Raw genomic sequence first — 18,851 nt, 5'->3', positions numbered from 1 at the left:
TGTGATAGCTGTGTCTCTCCATATAAGAAGAGGCATGTTCTACTGAGCCGTCAAAGATGGAAATGGGAGTCCTTAATGCTGCTTCTGCACGGTGAAAACAAAACCAACCGTGAAACTGTCAGTTCGTGTCACGGTCCAAGAGCAAATGTCCTCACGAGCAGGGATGTTGCAGCGTAGGTCAGTTCCCTGGTGTTGCTCCATTTTTATAAGAACTCACTACTGTTCCTGATTAAAGAGGTGGCCTGTCTAACCCAGTGTCTCGTCCCCAGTAGTAATGGGAACTGGGGGGCTGAGGTGAGCAGTCGGGCACTGGCCTGTTAAATCAGAATTTAGATGGAAAGCTAAGCAATCCTGCCTCTTACTTGGGTAAACTGAGCGGTGAGTCTGTTTGGGAAGGAGAGCGCGTTGTTGGTCACCTCTATGCCGCTGGCGCTCCGGTGGGTGCTGCCTTCCAGCTGTCCGGATTGTCACGGGTAAGTGACGGTACCTGGGCAGCATTTCTGAGAGACCTGAGGGGGAGACTGCAGGCAGGTTCGGGCAGCTGCCCACAGCTGTGCGTGCACCCACGCAACCCACAGTGACGAGTCACGGCCTGCTGTCTCAGATGGCATTTCCACCTATTCCCCCCCTTCTAGTCTTTGGTTACATCTGTAAATTAGCCTTGAGAAACCTATATGTTGTCACCCTTGTTCTGAGAAATATTACTGTCAGAAAACTTCCACAGAAAAGAATTAATTTTGGGAGTGGTATTAATTCTTCTTGTTGGATTTCCCGAGGGTGAGGCAGCGGGGAGCGCTCACGTCCCTCATAGAGCTTTGTGCCTGTAAGGCCTGGCAGGTGAGTGGCACATGGACACGAGCTGCCGGGGCTCTCTGCCCCTCTGCTTTTCTGGTTCAGTTCCTCAGTTAAGGACTTCCCTGCCACAGAAGTGGCTGTTTGGGACAGTTCCAGCTTTTGTCACTGGGGCTGGATTGAGTTTCAAAAAAAAAAAAGAAAAGCAACCCACACCAGTGTCTACCCTGGCTTGCCCTCTGTTCCCTTAGCTTGCTGGTGCCACAGGGTGGCTCCTTGTAGCACTTGTATTTCTAAGGCTTTTAGCTTTTCAGCTGAAATCGTTAAGGTTGTTCTTTCTGATAGGAGTCTACAGCTTCCTGGTACTAACCAAAATCCACGTGCTCTCAGTATTTCAGCGCGCTGTACATTGGTGAACAATTTCTTCTGAAAAGGGAATAATGTTTTTCTTTAGCATTTGGCACATCTTTATTGTCTGGGCCCTTTTGGCCGCTTCACCTTCTCAGTCTCGTGCTTCCATTGCTGCCTAACTTTTGAGAAACTTTGAGTAAAACTTTCACTTGTGAAAGAAAAAGAAACCGTTTGTCTTTTTTGCTTCATTTGACTGAAACAATGTTCAGAGATGAATAAAACGTGAATATGTGTCAGGGTTGTGCGATTTTGGAGCCGCTTCCCACCAATCATGGGACAAAACGTGATGCTGCTACTTGTCTGAGGCTGCGAAATGGCATCTCGAATACCAAGCCTGGAGTACTTGGAGGGCAGCTACTCCAAGCACATGCTTGGGCTCCTGATCCAGTTTCACATCTCTCCTTGCACAAACAGAAGTAAAAGAAAGGCTGCAAGATGAGAAGTTGTTGAGGTTTGGGTACATCTGTACAGAATTTCCTTGGGAGCTGCAAGTTCCTTCATCAAAACAAAAAAGCCTTTTGGCAGAAGCCAGCTGGAGGCATGGCACAAGCACGGGTACTTTCTGTTGGAACCGATGCATGGTTTGGACCATCACAGTGCTGAGCAGGTGAGAAAGCAGCTTTTCTCAAGCAGGGTGGGTTGCTCTGAGCTCTCCATGCAGAGCCCGCAGCATTAGCAGTTCTCAAACAAGCCAAACACGTGGACTGAGTTACCAGAAATGAGGCACGGACTGCTGGGGCCTTGTGGCCCGAAGGCCCACCTGTGCACGGCTTGTGTGGGGACTCGGCGTCGTGAGGTGTCATCGGCCACCTTCAGAAGTGAGAACGTCTAGACCTTAAGATTGCATTTCACCATACCTGCCTGTTAAAACAGATGCTGGTTCTTCAAAGTCTACTGAATAAATAGCCTTCGTTTGTATTTTCATGTGATACTAAATCATTTGCATTTCGTAATACCGATGTTTTAAAACAGATGTAAATGCCGCTTGGTAATCTCTGTGCCGTACTTCTTACGGAGTACATTAACTTATCTCTGCATAATTATGCCTGTCATACAGAGTGACTTGCTCAGCTTTGTCCAAACTATCCCCACCTTGAAAGTTTACCTAGTTAGGTAAAGTGTAGCAATTCATTGGGGTTTTGTTGGTGCACATACTCTTGCTCTGCAACTGCTGTTGAAATTCTCAGCCATTAATGCAAATTCTTTCTAATCTGCGAGCCAAATGGCTGCCTACATCAGATGGATTACTTCGTCCCAACAGCATACAAAGGGTTGGGTGGCTACGAGAGAATTTTCATCCCTGTCATCTCTTGGATATTTTAATAAGGTGTTACCAATAAGGTTAATCATGAAGACTGCCATGTTGCTGTTTCCTCACTCTCCTACAGAGCTGCAAAGTGCTTGTTGATAACTTGGGGAGTTATGACTTTCTCTTTGGGGACTGGCTGAAGCACAAGTTAAGGTTTCAAAACCGCTTCCTCCGTAGCAGCTATGCAATGATGTATTTCAGACCTGTCTGGTACTGCCGTCGAGTATCCATGTGAGCGAATGTGTGCCACACCTGGACCACGTCCCACCTTGGGGTGGTGAAACGCCTGTGGCACTTCCCCTTACTCTCCATTTTCTTTTGCTGCTGAGGAGTTGGAGAGCAGCTGTAATTCTCCCTGTTCTGTGAAAGTGCCGTTTGAGGATTCTGTTTCTTCTAATGTTGGCAAACGTTGGGAGACTCTCTCCACATTTTTATTACCCAAGTGGTAAGCCAGCTGATTTCATAGGCTGCGGCCTGAGGATGATTTATGGGACCCGAGGAGCTGGTTCTGTGCCTTCAGCAAGAGGCTGGGGCGTTTTCTTTTACCTTGGAACAAACATTTACCTAAGTACCTACCCCTCGTTGCTGGTGCCATGCTAAAATACCTTTTTAAAGAAATGCTGCATTTCTTTGATTGTCTTACCCTGTCACCATGATATTCTTTAAACACTTTTCATGCTCGGAAGCTTTGCAATCTGATTTCTGCTCAACAAGAAACTGAAACAAGTTCTAGAGGGAGCAGTGAGGCTGCTGGCAGTTGGTCTCAGAATGAGTTTCTCTTGCCCCTAAATCTTGGAGAACTTAAATCTTTGAAAGCAAGGGGAGTTCCAGGCGGGTTTACGCTATGCCAGGGTCCTTGGCTTCCAGATTAGGGGCGCAGTTAAATGATACATGCAGAAAAACAGACTTGTGGGTTAAGTGTTTGGAGGCTGTTTACTTTCTGGTCTGTCAACATACTGCAAGAGAAAACTGAAACTGATTACAGTAACTTGGGAGGATACCTCTGTGTAGGGTTTGGGTTTTTTTTCTTTTTCACAAAGTAGAGAAATGCACATTAAAAATAGAACCATCGTAAACCGAGCAAATTTGGTGAAGGTATACTCAGGGCATGTGCTGCTTCAAAGGTTTTCTTTAAATACTATTTCCACTTGCTATTTTTAACTTTATGGAAGACCACAGTGAAGAACAGGGGACGTATTCTACCACACTGTCACGTGCTATCAGGTTTTCAACACGTTTTTCAGTTGAAAGCATGGGACAGCGTCACCGCCCCGGCTGTTGGCCCCTCTCCCTGTGACTGCGCGGGCCCGGCTCCACGGGAGGTGGTGACACCTCTCCAGCCACAGGCTGTCCCTTCTCCCAAAAAGGTGCTTTCCCCCTAAACCCAAGAGAGATTGAGTAGGCCAGACGTGAACAACACCATGCGGAAGAGTTTCAGACTTCCTCCGGAGAAGCCTGAAAGATTCCCGTGGCTGTAGCGGCCCTCTCAGCCGCAGCACCGACGCTGACGCCTGGATCGACAGAGCCAACGGCCCAAGAAGCGAGAGGAGCTTTTGACATCCACCTTGTCTGTGCCTGGCTTACCTACTGCGTGAGAAGAGAGCAGAGAGGAAAAGCTGTGCGAGATCCCGTGAAGACGCCTTCTCTCCCACAGAGGAGGTATGAGTGTGGGTCCGGCAAAGAGCCCCCCAGAAAGGAGCGGGGGGGGGGGGGGGCGGCACTACTCAGCAGCACATGACTTTGTTTTTCCTTCTCCGACCTGCTACAAACGACGATGGTGGAAAATTGTCTTGTCAAATGACTCGCTGAAAATTCCTGTAATGCCGAGTATCTTTACACTGGGTTTACATTTTAATCTCTTTATACTTTTAAGACGCTTATTTAGTTTCCCGAGTGATGCAGGGAAGACCGTTAAGCGTGCTACTACTGGTAATCACTTTTGGGTGGGATTTGTCCAATTTACTTACGGAACGAGTTCGTTTCGGTTTGTCTCACGACGTTGAATGTATGGCTTAAAAACACGACAGCAGCAGGGCTCGGCCTCGGCCCCGGCCCCGGCCCCGGCCCCGGCCCCGGCCCCGGCCCCGGCCCCGGCGGGACGGGGGCGCTGGCGCGGGCGGGCAGCGCTTAATGGCCGCTTCTCTTTGAAAACTCGACCCGCTCGGGACAAAGTCCACCCGAAACCGCGGACTCGGGCGATCCTGCCCCGCCCGCCCCGCCTCGCCCCGGCGGCCGGCAGGAGAGCGGCGGGCGGGGGCGCGGCGGCCGCTGCCCGGGCAGGGCCGGGCCGGGGCCAGGGCAGGCCGCGGGGGGCCGGGCAGCCTCCCGGTGCGCCTCTCGGTTTCACTTCGCCGCCTCGTTTGGGAAGTTCGAAGCGCGGCAGTGACACAGTGACACCCCCCCACACACCCCCGCCGGGCTTCACCGGGAGTTTCCCGGGCCGGTCTGGGCCGGGCCGGGCGCTGACCCCGCGGTGCGGGGCTGCCCCCCCACCTCCCCCCGGGCCCGGTCACCGGCAGACGGGGCGGAGCGGCGGGGGAGCGCACGGAAGCCGCCGTGCCCCGCCGTGCCCCGTGTCTCGTCCCCCGCCCCGCGGCAGCGCCTCCTCGCCCGGCGGCGGCAGGAGCCCCGGCGGGGCGGGCGGCGGGGAGGTCAGTGACCCCCGCCCGGTGCTGTGTGTGGGGGGGTGCGTGTGTCTTTTTTTTTTTTTTTTTTTAATCTTCCCCCCCCTTTTTTTTTTTTCCCCTCTCCCCCTCGCTCCTCGTTGCATAAATTATACCGGGCGGGGCGGTGACGTCGCGGGGGGGCGGGGCGCGCGGCGGCGCTCGCCCCCGGGGAGGGGGCGGTGTCGGGGGCGCGCCTTGTGGCGGCGGAGGGAGGGGGGAGGCGGGGGCGGGCGGGCGCAGGGGGCGGCAGCCGCGGCAGCCGCCTGGCTGGTGTCGCGCTCGGCTCGGCTCCGGCGGGCGCGCTCGCTCGCTTGCTCGGGAACTATCGGATTAAACTTGAATCGAGTGAAATTACACAAAGGAGCGAAGCGGAGCCGGGACCCGGCGAAGACCCCGAAACTACCCGAGACCCGCGCTGACCCTTCCTTCTCCCTCCCCTCCCTTCCACCCCTTCTTCGCCCGCCCGCCCCGGTCAGGGATCCCCCTCCTCCCCTCTTAGCCCAGCCCCGGTGCGAGCGAGCAACTCCGTGCGTGCGTGTGTGTGTGTGCGTGTGTGTGCGAGACCCGCACCCCGCCTCGCCCCCCCCCCCCCCCCCCCCCCCCCCGGCCAGCGGCACCAACTCCGGAGCGTGTCCCCTCCTCCTCCCCGGCCCCTCGGCGGAGGGCAGCGAGGGAGCGAGCGGGGGACACCGGTCCCCGACGGCCCCCGACGGCCACGCACCGGCCCGGTGAGTGACCCCGCACCTCGCTGGGCGCGGAGGGCGGGCGGTGAGGGGCGAGGGCCATGGAGCCGGCGACCCGCGGCAGGTCTCCGGCCCCGGCGGAGCGGAGCGGCGCGGAGCTGCTCGCTGCCGGCGGCGGCCCGGGGGGGGGGGGCGGGGGGCAGGGGGGGGGGATGCTGCGCCCCGCCGCGGCTCTGGGCGAGGCGGGGCGGGGGGGGTGGGGTGTCTCAGCGGGGCACTTCCCCGGGTGTAAATGGCTTTTTGTTGTGCTGCGGCCGGCCGGCCGCCTGCCTCGCCTCGGGGGAGGGGAGGGCACCGGGGAGCCGGAGCGGCGGCGCCCCTTCCCCTTCCCTTCTTCCCCTCCCCGCCCCCCCCCGCGCCTCTCCGCAAGTTTGGAGGGTGACTAAAAATCCGGGAAAAGTTGAGCGAAACTGCGCGGCGGCGGCGGGCGGGGGCGGCGGGGCCCAGCGCCGGCCGGGATGGCCGCGGGAGCGCTTCCCCCGCTGACCACGCTGACGGCTCCCGGCGGCCGCGGCGGCACAACAAGCGCTAACAAAGTGAGGGCGCTTCCCCGCCGCGCACGGCCCGGCCCGGCCCGGCCCGGCACCGCCCCACCCGCCGCCGCCGCCGCGCTCCCCGCCGGCACATGGGTCGGCGGGGCCGGGGCCGGGCCGCAGCGGGGGCACCCCCAGCGGAGGCCGGGCGGTGGGTGGCGGCGGGCGGCAGGAAGGCGGGCGGGGAGGGAGGAGGAGGAGGAGGAGGAGGAGGAGGGAGGCGGGAGCACGAGGTGCCGCTGCGGCCGCCGGTGCGCGCGGCGGGGGGATCGTCCTGCCCCGGCGGCGGCGGGAGGGGGGGGCAGGGGGCGGCCGGCGCTCTCCGGCGGCCGGAGAAGAAAGAGGAGAGGGGGAGGAAGGAAGGGGGGGCCGGGAAGGGAGGACGCTCCCTAAGGCAGCCGGAGCGGTGCCGGCGGACGCCGCATAATAGGGGCTTCACCCTGCCGGGCACCTCGCTCCGCCGGGGCGGGCGGGCGGGCGGCGCCGCCGCCGCGCACATGGGGTCGGGGCCGGGGCGCTCCCCCCCCACCCCGCACCCCCCCGCCCCGTTCCGGGCCATTTTGAGGGTGAGCGGAAAAAGGTGGTTTGAGGCCAAGCGGTCAGGGCTGGGGAGGGGGGTGGGGAGGGGAGGGGGGGGGGGGGGCTGCCGTGGCTCCGCGGAGCGGGGAAGGTGGGGGGGGGGAGCGGAGCGGGGCCGGCGCTGCGTGCGGGGAGCGGGCAGCGCGTGTGTGTGTGCGTGTGTGTGTGTGTGTGTGCGGTGGCGGGGGGAGGGGGGCAGGGTTGTTAGTGAGTCTCAGGGAGAAGGCGCTGCAGGCAATGAGCAGCCATCATTACGCTGCCTTCATTTATCCCGGTAGCGTTACATCAGGGGACGCGCTCCCACGCCGGGGGAGCCCCTGCGGGCGGGCCCCACGCCGCCGGACCGGCCTCCGCGGGTGGGTGTCGGGGGGGGGCGCGGGGGGGCGGTCAGGGCGCCCTGGGAAGGGGGTGGCTGCGGGGCAGGGGCTGGAAATGGAGCCGGTCTCCTCGGCTCGCTCCTGCACCCCGCTCACGCCCGGGTTTAAAGTAGTTGTTTTTTAAACAGACAATGGACAAAAGGAAAGTCGCGGTGCCCGGGAGTTCCCTTCCCACTGCCGGGGCCGCTCGGCGCGCCGCGCAACTCTCCCGCACTTACCCACTTTCTGCCTTTGTTTTCGTTTGGGAAGGGACTGAGCGTGCCTTCCAACTACGGAAAAGGGCGATTTTTTTTTTTTTTTTTTCATTTGCCAGCAGCTTTGTTTTTCTCCCCCCCCCCTCCACCCCTCCCCTCCCGCCCACCCCCCAGCCACTTGGTTTTTCGTGGATTTTTGGCTCGGGGAATATCAGAATAACCTCGATGCGATAAGTTTGTTTCTGTGTCGATGTGCGTCTCGATTTTACTTTCATCAAAGCAGATTGCGAGCTGTGTTTATCCTAGAAGATGGCTTTCGGGAGAATGTGTTTGCCTCTTTTTTTTTTTTTTTCTTTCTTTCTTTCTTTCTTTCTTTCTTTCTTTTTCTTTTCTCGTGGTATGTGGGACTAGCGGAGATACAGACAAGCAAGTTGAACAAAAAATGTTTCTGTTCATTTTCTCACAGATCATCCATTCTAACGACGGCAAAAAAATCTTAATGACTATGACCTTAGCAGCATGGGTAGCTGATTTATCCCAATTATAAATCCCGTTAGTTTGCGGTAATGTGTGAGTATCAATATATAATTCATATTAAAAAGCATGATCGGTAATTTTTTTTTTTATAAAAGTTGAAATCCATCGTTTTCCAATGAGAGTGCTGCATCTGTCGCTTGGAGTGTTTTTGTCTCGCTGTTGCACAACAGAGGCTCTCCAGTCTTTAACCTAAAATGGCAGCTTTAATTTGACTGGGGCCCATTCATTGACAATGATAATAAAAAGGCTGAAAGCTAAATGTAGCTGGATGCTTGGGGCACGTTTGCAGAACTCTCTCCTTTTCATTGCTAGGCGCTGCTAAGAGAGGAACTTCGAAGCTCTCTAGTTTCTATCCTGAAAGTTTCCAACACTTTTTTTTTCCATTTAAAAAAAAAAAAGAAAAAAAAATCACGTTGCTCTGCATAAAACACGTTCTAGACGGCAGGGTTGCTGACAAACTTAACGGTGAGGAGATAGTTAGAGAGGGCTTCTTCTGAGAGGTCTGTCTTTATAACAGCAGAGGAAATACTCTAGTGATGCCTTTTAAAATAAGATGCAGTCTGGGGGAAAATTAACCGTTTGTTTCTGAGGTTTGTAACAGGTGATTAGAACAATTACATTCTGTACATTTTCCGATCTCCAGCTACTAGAAGCAGGAGTGTTGCTTGTTTGTTCTTGTTTGGTGGTGTAAATGTGCTCAGGGTTTCACAGAGATCCTTTTGATAGTGTGCTATTTTCCTCTAGGATAAAACCACAACTGTTTGGAAAAAGTAATTATTTTTTTGTGTGAGACATCATTTGAAGTTTGAAACAGTTCTACAAAACAGAATTTCCCCTACTATAGCACTGGAGAGTGCCACAGATTCACACATCCCCTGTCCTGCATTTCTGTTAACCTAAACTGCTTATTTCCAGTCTCTTTCGAGCTTTTTTTTTTTAAATAAGAAATATATAAAGGTCATTATGAAAGCTGTAGAACAGGCTCTTAGAAGAGTGTTAAATGCTTGTGATTGCAAGTTTTAACTGAATTAGTGATTCACTGATACTAATTGGATAATCGTATTTGACCAAATATCTTACTAAATATTTAACAATGTAATGATATTTCTGTTATTACTTGTAAATCCCAGTTAGGTTATTTAAACAGTGGAAAAAGACTTGCTCAGATTTGAAACCCAAAACGATTTTGTTGCCTCTACAATAATTAAGGAAAGTTTTGATCATAGGTAAAAATCACGCAGTCCTTTTAGGAAAATAGCAATTTCGAAGGACATAGTGGTGTAAAAATACCGGTCAAAATGAGGTATAGCAGAATACACTCTGTTGCAATCAAAACTCTGTACAGTGGTGGGAGGTTTGAATTGTAACCATTTTCTTTTGAATTTGGTTAATGTGGAAACCTGAAGAGTTAGGTCAAAGCAGCCCTGTAAAGACTTCCCATCCACGTAGAGGGATCAGTTAACCAGAGTGTAGCTCTTTTTTTCACGTGAGTTATTTGCTGTTTCGCACTGAAAAGCTTTTGATGAACGTCCACGGTATTTCCCATTAACGCTCAAATAATATTAGGACTTTATAAGATGTAAAATGGGTTATTTGCGAGTAAAGGCAAAACAAGCTGGTGGTGAAGCTGAAAAAAAGTGTACTGAAGAAGGTGATGAGCTGCTCGGTGCGGGCTTGATGTGGGTGGCTTCTCAGTGTCGGTGGGCCCATCCTGCCCTGGCTGTGCGCAGGACGGTGGCCTAGGCCCTTCGCTGGAGGAGAATCTGCAGTGTCAGGATACAACACTGCTTTAAAACTAACAAAACCAACCCAGACGTGAGTTTTCTGTAAAGGTGTGGAAGGCCTGAGTAATAGGAACTTTGCAGGTTTTCAAAGAGCTGCTGAAATCTCGCAGTGAGACTCTGTGGTTTGCCATATCCATGGCACCCGATAGCAGCTGGCGGTTTGTTTTTTTGTTTTGTTTTTAGCATAGGGTGTGATACGTAAGGGTTGTTAAGGTGGGAGGAGGAGGAAAAAAGTAACCAGAAAGAAAGGATGGAAATAAACATGTGCGTTGCCTTGAATCCTGTGCCTTAACTCTATCCCTTATTTCCCGTTCATCTAATTTTTACATTAATTTTCAGAGGGAAAGATTTTAGAATCTGCTGGTGGGTATTTGCTCTTGTGAATCTAGCGCTGTTCAAATAAATCTGTGTGGCTAGCAAGGATACGGGCAACTGTGTGACAAGTGGTGTGTGTCTGAACACCCTCCTTCCCCTGGTTCCTTTAAATCCTGACTTCCAAACCCTTTTGTATTTGTCTGCTATGAACAGGTCACTAACTGCTTGGATTTATGAGCTGGTTAACTGATGTCCGTAAGTAACACGGGTGATACTTTTTATGTTCCCTGTATACATGAGAAAACTGCAAATTTTAGTAAATAATTAAACTGTCTTTTTTACAAATGAGTCTTTTGTGTGTAGGTGAGGCTTTAGATTTCACTTTCCCAACAGAGAAGTTACTGTATTAATTTACTGCATCTATTTAGCTTCATCATTAAGACAGACATTAACGTCATCGTTTCTCATCATTTGTATTTCTGTGAGTAGCTTGTTTGCACAAATGTGAACCACAAGATATTAATGGAAGAAAGTTGCAAATATTGTCTATATTTTGGCAGTGATAAAACGGCAAAGGGAAGCTCCAAGTATAATTTATTTTTAGAACTCTTTCAGAGAAAGGAGTGAGGTGCAATATGCAGAAACATCTCATGTTTTTATTAGGATTCTGACAAGATACTGAAACCCGATGGAAGAGTTTTCCTCTTGATTTCTTTCCGCCTGCAGAACCTAACTGTAACTTTTAGTGGTTCGTATCTTACCCGAGATCAGCGGTCATGGAAATACCACATCGTAGTTACACACTAAAATTCTTCCTTGGAAAATGAGGTTGGAAGGCATGATAAAACAAAAAGGAGGCTGTGACCTAAAGGACACATTCCAAGCGCCTGAATATGACAACAAAGCTCTTACGGATATTCTTAAGTATACAAAAGCTGATTAGCTCTTAGCTTCCAACATTGTGACTTTTCAAAGATGTAAACATGCACCTAGAAGAAGCCAAGTCAAAACCAAGGATCTTCGTGCTGTTGGGTTCTCTTGTTTCATCAATGCTGCTCAGTAGCCGTTTCTAAACATCCTGATTATTTTGCTGCTGTGACGCTAAATGCGTTCTTTAGAAAAAAGAAAGACACTACTTAATTGAAGCATTTTCATTTAAAAGTTGAAATTCAGTTAAAAGAGTGCTAATTATCAAATAAGCTACTACTGTATTGTAACGTGTGACTTTGAAAGCTTATTGGCATATAGGAACTGACCAGAAGTCCTCGCTGGCGTGATGTAGGGCTCACTTTGCTTTGTAGTGACCTATATAGCTATTTTGGGTGTGGTTTTGCTTGGCTTTCATGGGAGCTGTGTCCAACCTTCCTCTGACATAGACAATTGCTGTGACGAGAGGGCCTTGAGGGGAATGGTGGGGAATAAATAACTTGGGGAATCAATTGTCTGGAAAAAGTCATTGCAGCCAAAATGTCTGCCTTCTTCCTAATGGTTCTGAGAGGAAAATTAAATTTCACATATACGGTCCTGATCCTAGAGGTTATTCTGTTCAGGCTTCATTTAAATATGGACTGGTGATCATAGCAAGCAGTGCAGCAACTTACCTGCCTGGGAGTAGCTGGCGTGTGGAGAATCCACTGCTGGATAGTTTTGGAAGTGCTTTAATTTTAATGTCCTTGAGATGCTTTTTAAGCCGTTCAGTTGAGCTTTCTGTTTACTGCGAGAACTTCAACAGGTAGCTGGCTTTAATATTTCTTCATAGTGATTTTTTTGAAAGAAATTGGCCTACCCACAGTTTATTTTGATTTCTATGTGTCATAAGCGTCACTTCTTAAAGCATTTTATGGAGGTGTACATAAGATGTACAAAATATCATTCCTTTTATGCAGCAAAACCAGTCCTGTTCTGAAATCTAAACCCTTTCTTTCTTTCTTTCTTTCTTTCTGTTTCTTTTTCCTGCCCCCTCCCCGCCCCCTGCCCCAGCTTTCCCATGGATTTTTCTTCCTCTTCAGATTGTGCCTTTCCTATTGGGCTTTTAATCTTCTTTCCAATTTATATGGCTCTGTGTTTGCTTAGCGGAGTTGCGTTTTCTTGCCAGCCTTAGATAATTAGGATATGTTGCGAAATAAACATGCATTTCAGCTCTTAGTAATACCGCTTTCTACCCAAAGCGTGGAGGATGCCTTTGTTGGTGTGGGAAGAGCTGGCTGGCTGCACCAAAGCCTGATGAAGTCTCACGTTAGACCCTGGGTGCTGCCTGGCAAGGGGGCGGTTGGCAGCGGAGAGCCAGAGCAGGGGGCTGCTTGGGTGCTGCAACCTGCTGGCAGCTTTCCAAAGGTTCTTCGGGACCCTTTGAACAGGAAAGGCCTCTTGTCATTTCAAGTTTTGTTTTCATGAAAATGACATTCCCCTTTCATTTAGTAGTTAAGAAATACAGCTGTAGTAGTTTCTCTTGCTCTGTGCACGGGGAAGTTGTGAGTGGGGAGAGTCTAGTCCCATCATGCTTCGTGTGAAACGGGGATAGCTGTTGTGGGATATCCCTTGCCAAACAGAGAAATTTGGGGTGTGAGGAGGAGCTCCTGTGGGGGATTTTGACGTTTTTGAAAGGAGTAGGGAAGATTTGAAGACCATTAACTATGTGACCAGCGGTAAAGCAGATCAGAACCTGGAGCAAGTCCAAGGAAGACTTTAATAAAGGCACTTTTGTCCTGGACCTTAAAATAGGAAGCCTGTGGATTTATTCACAGGGTAAACAGGATTTGTTAAATGGGTAGTCTTTAGGTGCAAGGGAATACGGGTCGTTCTTTGAAAGAGAATTCAGGGGAAAACTAACTAAAACTGAACTGAAAGCTGGAATTCTGGAAGCTTAGAGATCAGAGATAGGACAAAACGAGCAGAAAAAGTCTTGGTCATAGAAAGCATTGGGGTAGTGCTGTTCCAGGGGAAATGTGAAACGAACTCTTATGAGAGAGAAATGGAAAAATTCAGTTAAAGTCTTTGTTATTAACAACTTGGGTGAGCTAGTAAGTGGGAAGTCTGAGTTGACAGTAACTTATAACACTCCTTGCTTCAGAGAGGATTCATAGGTGTAGCTATTGAGATTGAAATCCAGAGCTGAAATGTTACTTGGTAAAACATCCTACAGGAAAGTGCACGTCGGTCTGGACTGTAGAGAATAGCAGTTTAGTATTTCTCTGAGTTGAAATTAAGACCGCTGGAAAGGAGATACAACTGACTTTTTCTTTAATCCTCCTTCTATCGAGCATTAAAAACAGGAAGGTAATGATGAGGCTAACAGATGTTCAAAAATCACTCTGATAGGGCTGAAGTAAAATTGTATGTAGGTGAGAGACTGGTAAATTTCAAGGATGCATCTTAATTAGTCGTTTAGGGTATAACAAATGTTTCCAAAATCTTACCTATTCCTGGGTAGGAGAGCATATCTGAAGTCCAGAAATCTGGCATCTGGGGTAACTTGCTGCTCTTCGTTCTATATTTGAATATGCACTGTTTGTTCATGTGGGATCAGAAATACCTAAACAACTGTAGCGGAGGTTATTAGCTTGAAATAAGATCTAAAAATATGATTTTTTTTTTTTTTTTTTTTCCTCTCAACTGTCTGGCATGTATCTGGGCAAGTCCTGTGACTTTGTGAGAATGTGCTCAGGTTTGTGCTGCTGTTGGACTGGAGTGGCTGCTTGTTGGATTTGGTGGCTTATTGCAAGGCAAAAAAGCAGGCAGGTCATCATCTCTGGTTCTTGGTTTGAGAGGTACTTGGACTATGTTGCTAGATCCTGGGAGGATCTTGAAGACTTCATAGGGTGGTGTGGTCATGTCAGGATGACTTAAACGAAGGCCCTGTGTCATTGTAGCCATTGCTTACGTGAGTTGAGAGATTCCTTTAAACTCTGATGAGGGGAGTCTTGCTAAGAGTATAATTCTTGCCTCAAGTTGTTTTAACCGTGAAGAATTAAACTGAGAGTTTATAGTGAGCAATTTAATATCTCTCTTGATTTAGGAAGGAATCATTCAGAAAGTGAGTTAAATAGGGGTTTCTGGACTGCCTCAGGAGGTGAGTCTGGGAGAGACCTACTAAGTAATTCAGTTTATTTATCAGTACCGTTAGGAGGTGTCTGCTGTGCTTTGCATTCACTTGGCTCTGTGAATGGGGTACAGCCTTGGTCATCCTTAGCTTAATCGTTGTTCTTTCATTGGTGGGGAAGTGAATAAGCAGGCTTCAGCTTCACTTCCCCCCCCCCCCCCCCCCCGCTTTCTCTTGATCTCTGCAAAGGTACATTGTCATTTCGGTTTCTTTTTGCTACAGAAGTGAAGGCAGTTATGTGCCTCTTTAATTCTATTGTAACCTTAACAGAGGTTATTGAAAAAATTACATCAGTTCCACCTGCATTTCTCCTTTACTATAGTTCTGCAGCAATCCTCACCCATGCCACCTTTTCTCATAGAAGTGAGTCTTAGCGAACGTACTTTTGTATTTTAAACCTGTTTTGAACTTTGTGGCAGCCATGCAGAGGGAAGGGGTTGGTTTCGTAGAAATGGCATGACTGTTGGAAGAATCAGCTTGTTAAAGGCAGCACTGGAACAGAAACATGCTTTCCAACTTGGGTCTGATAATTGTTGTAGTAGGTAGTCTTAGAAGTCAAGCGTGTTAGATGTTGCACTGAAAAAAAAAAAAAAAAAAAAAGGGGAGGTGTTTTTGTGTGGCTTTTCACTTACCATGGTTAGATTTAGAGAAAAGCTATGGTTAAGGTGACTCAGTCCTTGCATGGCTGGTTCTCAAGGAAATAAGCTAACGACTCACACCCCTGCTCCCCCCAGCCCAAACCAACGATTCCTTAATTTTGGGGTGTTAAAAAACCAAAACCTTGGCTACAGAAGAGATGGCAGAGGAGAGGAATTGCTTCCATTGCTCTTCTCATAAGAAATTTCCCTAACACAGTTATTTAGAAGGTGAATCTCCTTGATATATTTCTCTCCTTCCACCACCAGTCCCCTTTCCCTGCCCTCTCCCCCAAAAGAAGGGAGACCAGAACGCCTGTCTTTCTGCCTGCCTCTCTCAATGAAGGATGGTCAGCCTTTGGCTTGTCAGCAGTTCATGTGCGATTGATTCCCCTGCTGAGATTGTCGCATGACTGGTGGCACAACTGGACTGTGCAGTATGGGGATGGTTGGGCAATGTGAATTTTTGCTGTGGGAGGAACTGGACTAGTAGGGGCTCTTGGAGGCGGATATTACAGAGCCAGCTGGGATGCAGGCTGCATGCCCAATCTTAACCCCCGGTGGGGCTTCTAGGATCTGCTGCTGTCTTCCTTTGTGGCTCTGTCGCTATGGCACTCAGGGATTTGTGGTGTGTTCTGTGGCTGCCCAACATTAAGATTTTTGGTGGGCAGCTGGTAGAGTCAGGAAGGCTGAGAAACCCTTGTCTAATTTGATAAGGTGTAATGATGGTGGTGTTTTGGGGCAGGGTGCTCTTTCTCTTCAGTGCTTACTGAAATTAGTTGTTTCTGTTTTGAGGTGCCTCCAGGCACTTTGAATAGCAAGATAAGGACTCCAGCAGCTGAGCTGTCCCGTTTGCTGCTGTCATCGATTCAATTTGGCTGTGGGAGTGATATATTTGATACATGTTCACTTCTTGCTTCTCAAGTGAAATGGCACATCCACAGTAGGCAGTCCATCACAGAACGAGGCAGATTGATCCATGGAGGGAAATCACTGGGCAGAAAACAGGGGGACTGGACATCTATTAGAGCACATTGTCACTTGCCTGTGGTACAGCACCTTGCAATGCATTGGTTCGACTGCCTCTCTCCAGATTCTTTCTCTTAGGCACGTCAGCCTTCCGTTAATAGGTTTACTTGGATACTGGTGACAACTTCAGGAGAGAAGGCAAAGTTCTTGCTGTTTTTTCCTTCTCGGAAATACTTGTAGCTTTTCTCCATCATAATGCTTACTGAGATTGGTGGTCAATTTCCTAGGGCTTTTTTTTTCTTTTAAAAAGAAAAGCTGGAATGAAATCTGCCAAGCTTTCTTTACCTTCCTCTTCTAATTGAGTTATTCTTATCTTGCTATTATCTTTGTAAGAACTTTTTTTTCCCCTTAGGGGAGTATTATACTTAAATCTGTATAAGAATACATATTACTATATTTTTTGTACAGTAAATTTTTTGTAGCTCCGAAGATAGCTGAAAGCTATTGAATGTTGTCTTGTGGTCCATCTAATCGTTTATAAGTCAGGGTATGGTTTGAGAAACGCAGTGAGCTAATTCAACCGGACATTGTTCTGAAAGGAGAAGTTTCCTCCCTGCCTTTGTCCCCCTGCACCCTTCCTCCCAACCGCATGGCTCTGCTACTTTGTTATAGCAGCAGTGCTTGTCAGGTCCTTCTGTGAACCACTTTAGTTCACTAAAATGGCAGAAAAATAACTCGGTAAAATGGAGAGCATTTTGCTGTTGTAATGAATCAAACTGGCTCATAAAAGGATCTGATGAACACCAGAGCTGGTACTAAGGACAAGGGGGGCCGGTGGCTTGGAGAGCAGCAAGCCCTTTTCATCTTTTCATTTTGGTGGCAGTGAGCAAGTGGATTGGCTCAGTTGCCTGGGAACCTTCATGGGAGAAACAGAAATAGAGTAATCATCTGTGAAGCAAAGGACACCAAAAGAAAAATGTGCTGGCCTGAGTTCAAACTGATATTAAAATTTGTTTATTCCAATGATGGTATGGATTGCATGCTCTAAACAGTTTGTTAGAATTAATAATCCAATGCCCAGAAATCAGTTTTCCGCTTGAGATAGGAGAATAAAAGCCTTAAAGATTTACTAATGTATAAATGGCTTGTCTGATATTTCAAATGTGAAGTATTTAATTGTTAAAACAATTTATTCACAAGAAAGTAACATTGCTCAGGGAGGGTGTGGTGTGTGATTCTTTTTTTGGCAAGCTTGAAGTTCTCCGTTAGGTTCATCAACCTTCTGAGTCAATTTATATGTCACAAATTTTACTAAATCAGTGTTTAATCCAGTGGATTCAGTTGTCCAGAGTTTCATCCCAAGTATCTACATAATTCCTGTTAGTTTGAGATGGTGTGAGCTCTTGGTCGTAGTAGATACCTAAGACTGTTAACTTCCGATCATAGTCTAAAGCTTTCTCATAGCAAAATGGACGCGCTCTTATTTGTTTAAAATTGGTGAAAAAATTACATTGCAAGTAAAATAACGTGCTGCTTAGTTACCCCGGTAATACTATACTGTTGCTGTTCTCCAGAGAGAGAAATGAGCAGTTTACACTGTGTAGCCCAGCGGAGGAATGAACACCTTACAAAAAAATCAGGATTCTGGCTGTAACTCCTGCTCAAGCCACCTGCCAGCTTGAGGTGACTCTTTCAGCGTAGTGGGAACATGGCATGAGAAACTGCTTGCTTTCTGAAGAGCCCTGGCTGTTTTGTAAATTTATTTGTGTAACTGCCTGCAGTGTGACAGAAACGGGCTTCTTAGCAGGTGGAAGGGTGGAATCTCATTGTTTCCCTCCTGGTTTTCTCAAGATTTGGGCAATTGTATGTAATGGAAGGTAAACACTTCCTATAGATATACCCGCCCCCTCCACCAATGTCGTGAACCATCTAGATTCCTCTCTGCAGGTTTTACATCTAAAAAATTTCCTTTCAGGAGCTACAGGGAATGGCGGGAGGTGCAGGAGAGGGAACTTAATAATTCTGTCTCAAGGTACCGAGGATATTGCAAGCTGCTTTTGGTGAAAACTGTGAGGAGTGGTGGCCCTGACTAGCGTTGTGTGTGTTCAGAGTGAATATTGTAGTTACTAAAAGCAGCCTGTTTACATTAGGAGTTGTATGTGCTAGCTCTAATGGGCTTTAGGAAGCCCAGAGCACAGCTGTAAAACATCTGTCTCTGGGACCAGATCTTGTCTATCTGATGGATTTTTGTCCTGCATTTCATGTTGGGATTCAAAAAAGAAATGAAACTTTTTTTTTTGCAATAGGAAAGTTCTTAGCCGTCCTGCTTGAAGACTGGTTTACAATTGAAAGACTATCATGCTGTTGTCTTGAACGCAGAATTTAAAATACTCAGTATTAACTTAAGTCTACTTCCTCTTTAATCCGATCATCTTGCTTGCTATATGACCTTATAACACCTTAATTTAAAGGCTGCTTATTCCAGTGGATTAAATTTGGAGGTGTCTGGAGTGGTGGGCATTGCTACAGGAAGGGCTTAAGAGGAACTGAGAAACTGTTGCTTAAAAAAACGCCCAGGAGTTGGGGGGGATAGGAGCAGCGGGGGTATTTTCCCACTTGCTGATGCTGTCTGTTGCTGATGTATGGCCTGTGCAATAGCACAAGGCTAGCTGAAACGTCAGAAGGAGTTCTGAGCACCTAGTTCTGCTGTACCATAAGAATTACATTCATTTCCAGTGAGTGAATTTGAAGCTCTTTGTCTCAGTTGTGCTTGGAAGTGATAGAAGGCAAAATATCTGTTTAGTCCATGCATCTCCAAGCATTTGGATGGTTTTTCTTCTTTTCAAGGCTAGTGGCCTAGGCAGATGGTCGGAAGCCAGGAACCTGAGTGCTACTCCAAACCGGTATA

The 18,851-nt window shown here is 48.6% G+C and overlaps 1 protein-coding gene across 5 annotated transcripts in view; it reads left to right on the top strand.

The window, feature by feature from the left end:
- Window positions 1–5,782: 5,782 nt before the first annotated feature.
- CHD7 (chromodomain helicase DNA binding protein 7) overlaps window positions 5,783–18,851 on the top strand; it is a 133,430-nt gene continuing 120,361 nt past the window's right edge. For 4 of the 5 annotated variants that reach the window (XM_074818577.1, XM_074818558.1, XM_074818567.1 and 1 more), the window contains exon 1: window positions 5,783–5,906. The gene's annotated coding sequence lies outside the window, so the exon portion shown is untranslated. Of the gene's footprint in view, window positions 5,907–7,002; window positions 7,021–18,851 lie in introns of those variants that run through there. The other variant, XM_074818548.1, reaches the window with a different exon arrangement.

Source organism: Strix aluco, chromosome 1 (genome assembly GCF_031877795.1).
Source record: "Strix aluco isolate bStrAlu1 chromosome 1, bStrAlu1.hap1, whole genome shotgun sequence".
NCBI lineage: Eukaryota > Metazoa > Chordata > Aves > Strigiformes > Strigidae > Strix > Strix aluco.
This window is presented reverse-complemented; position numbering and strand designations above follow the sequence as displayed.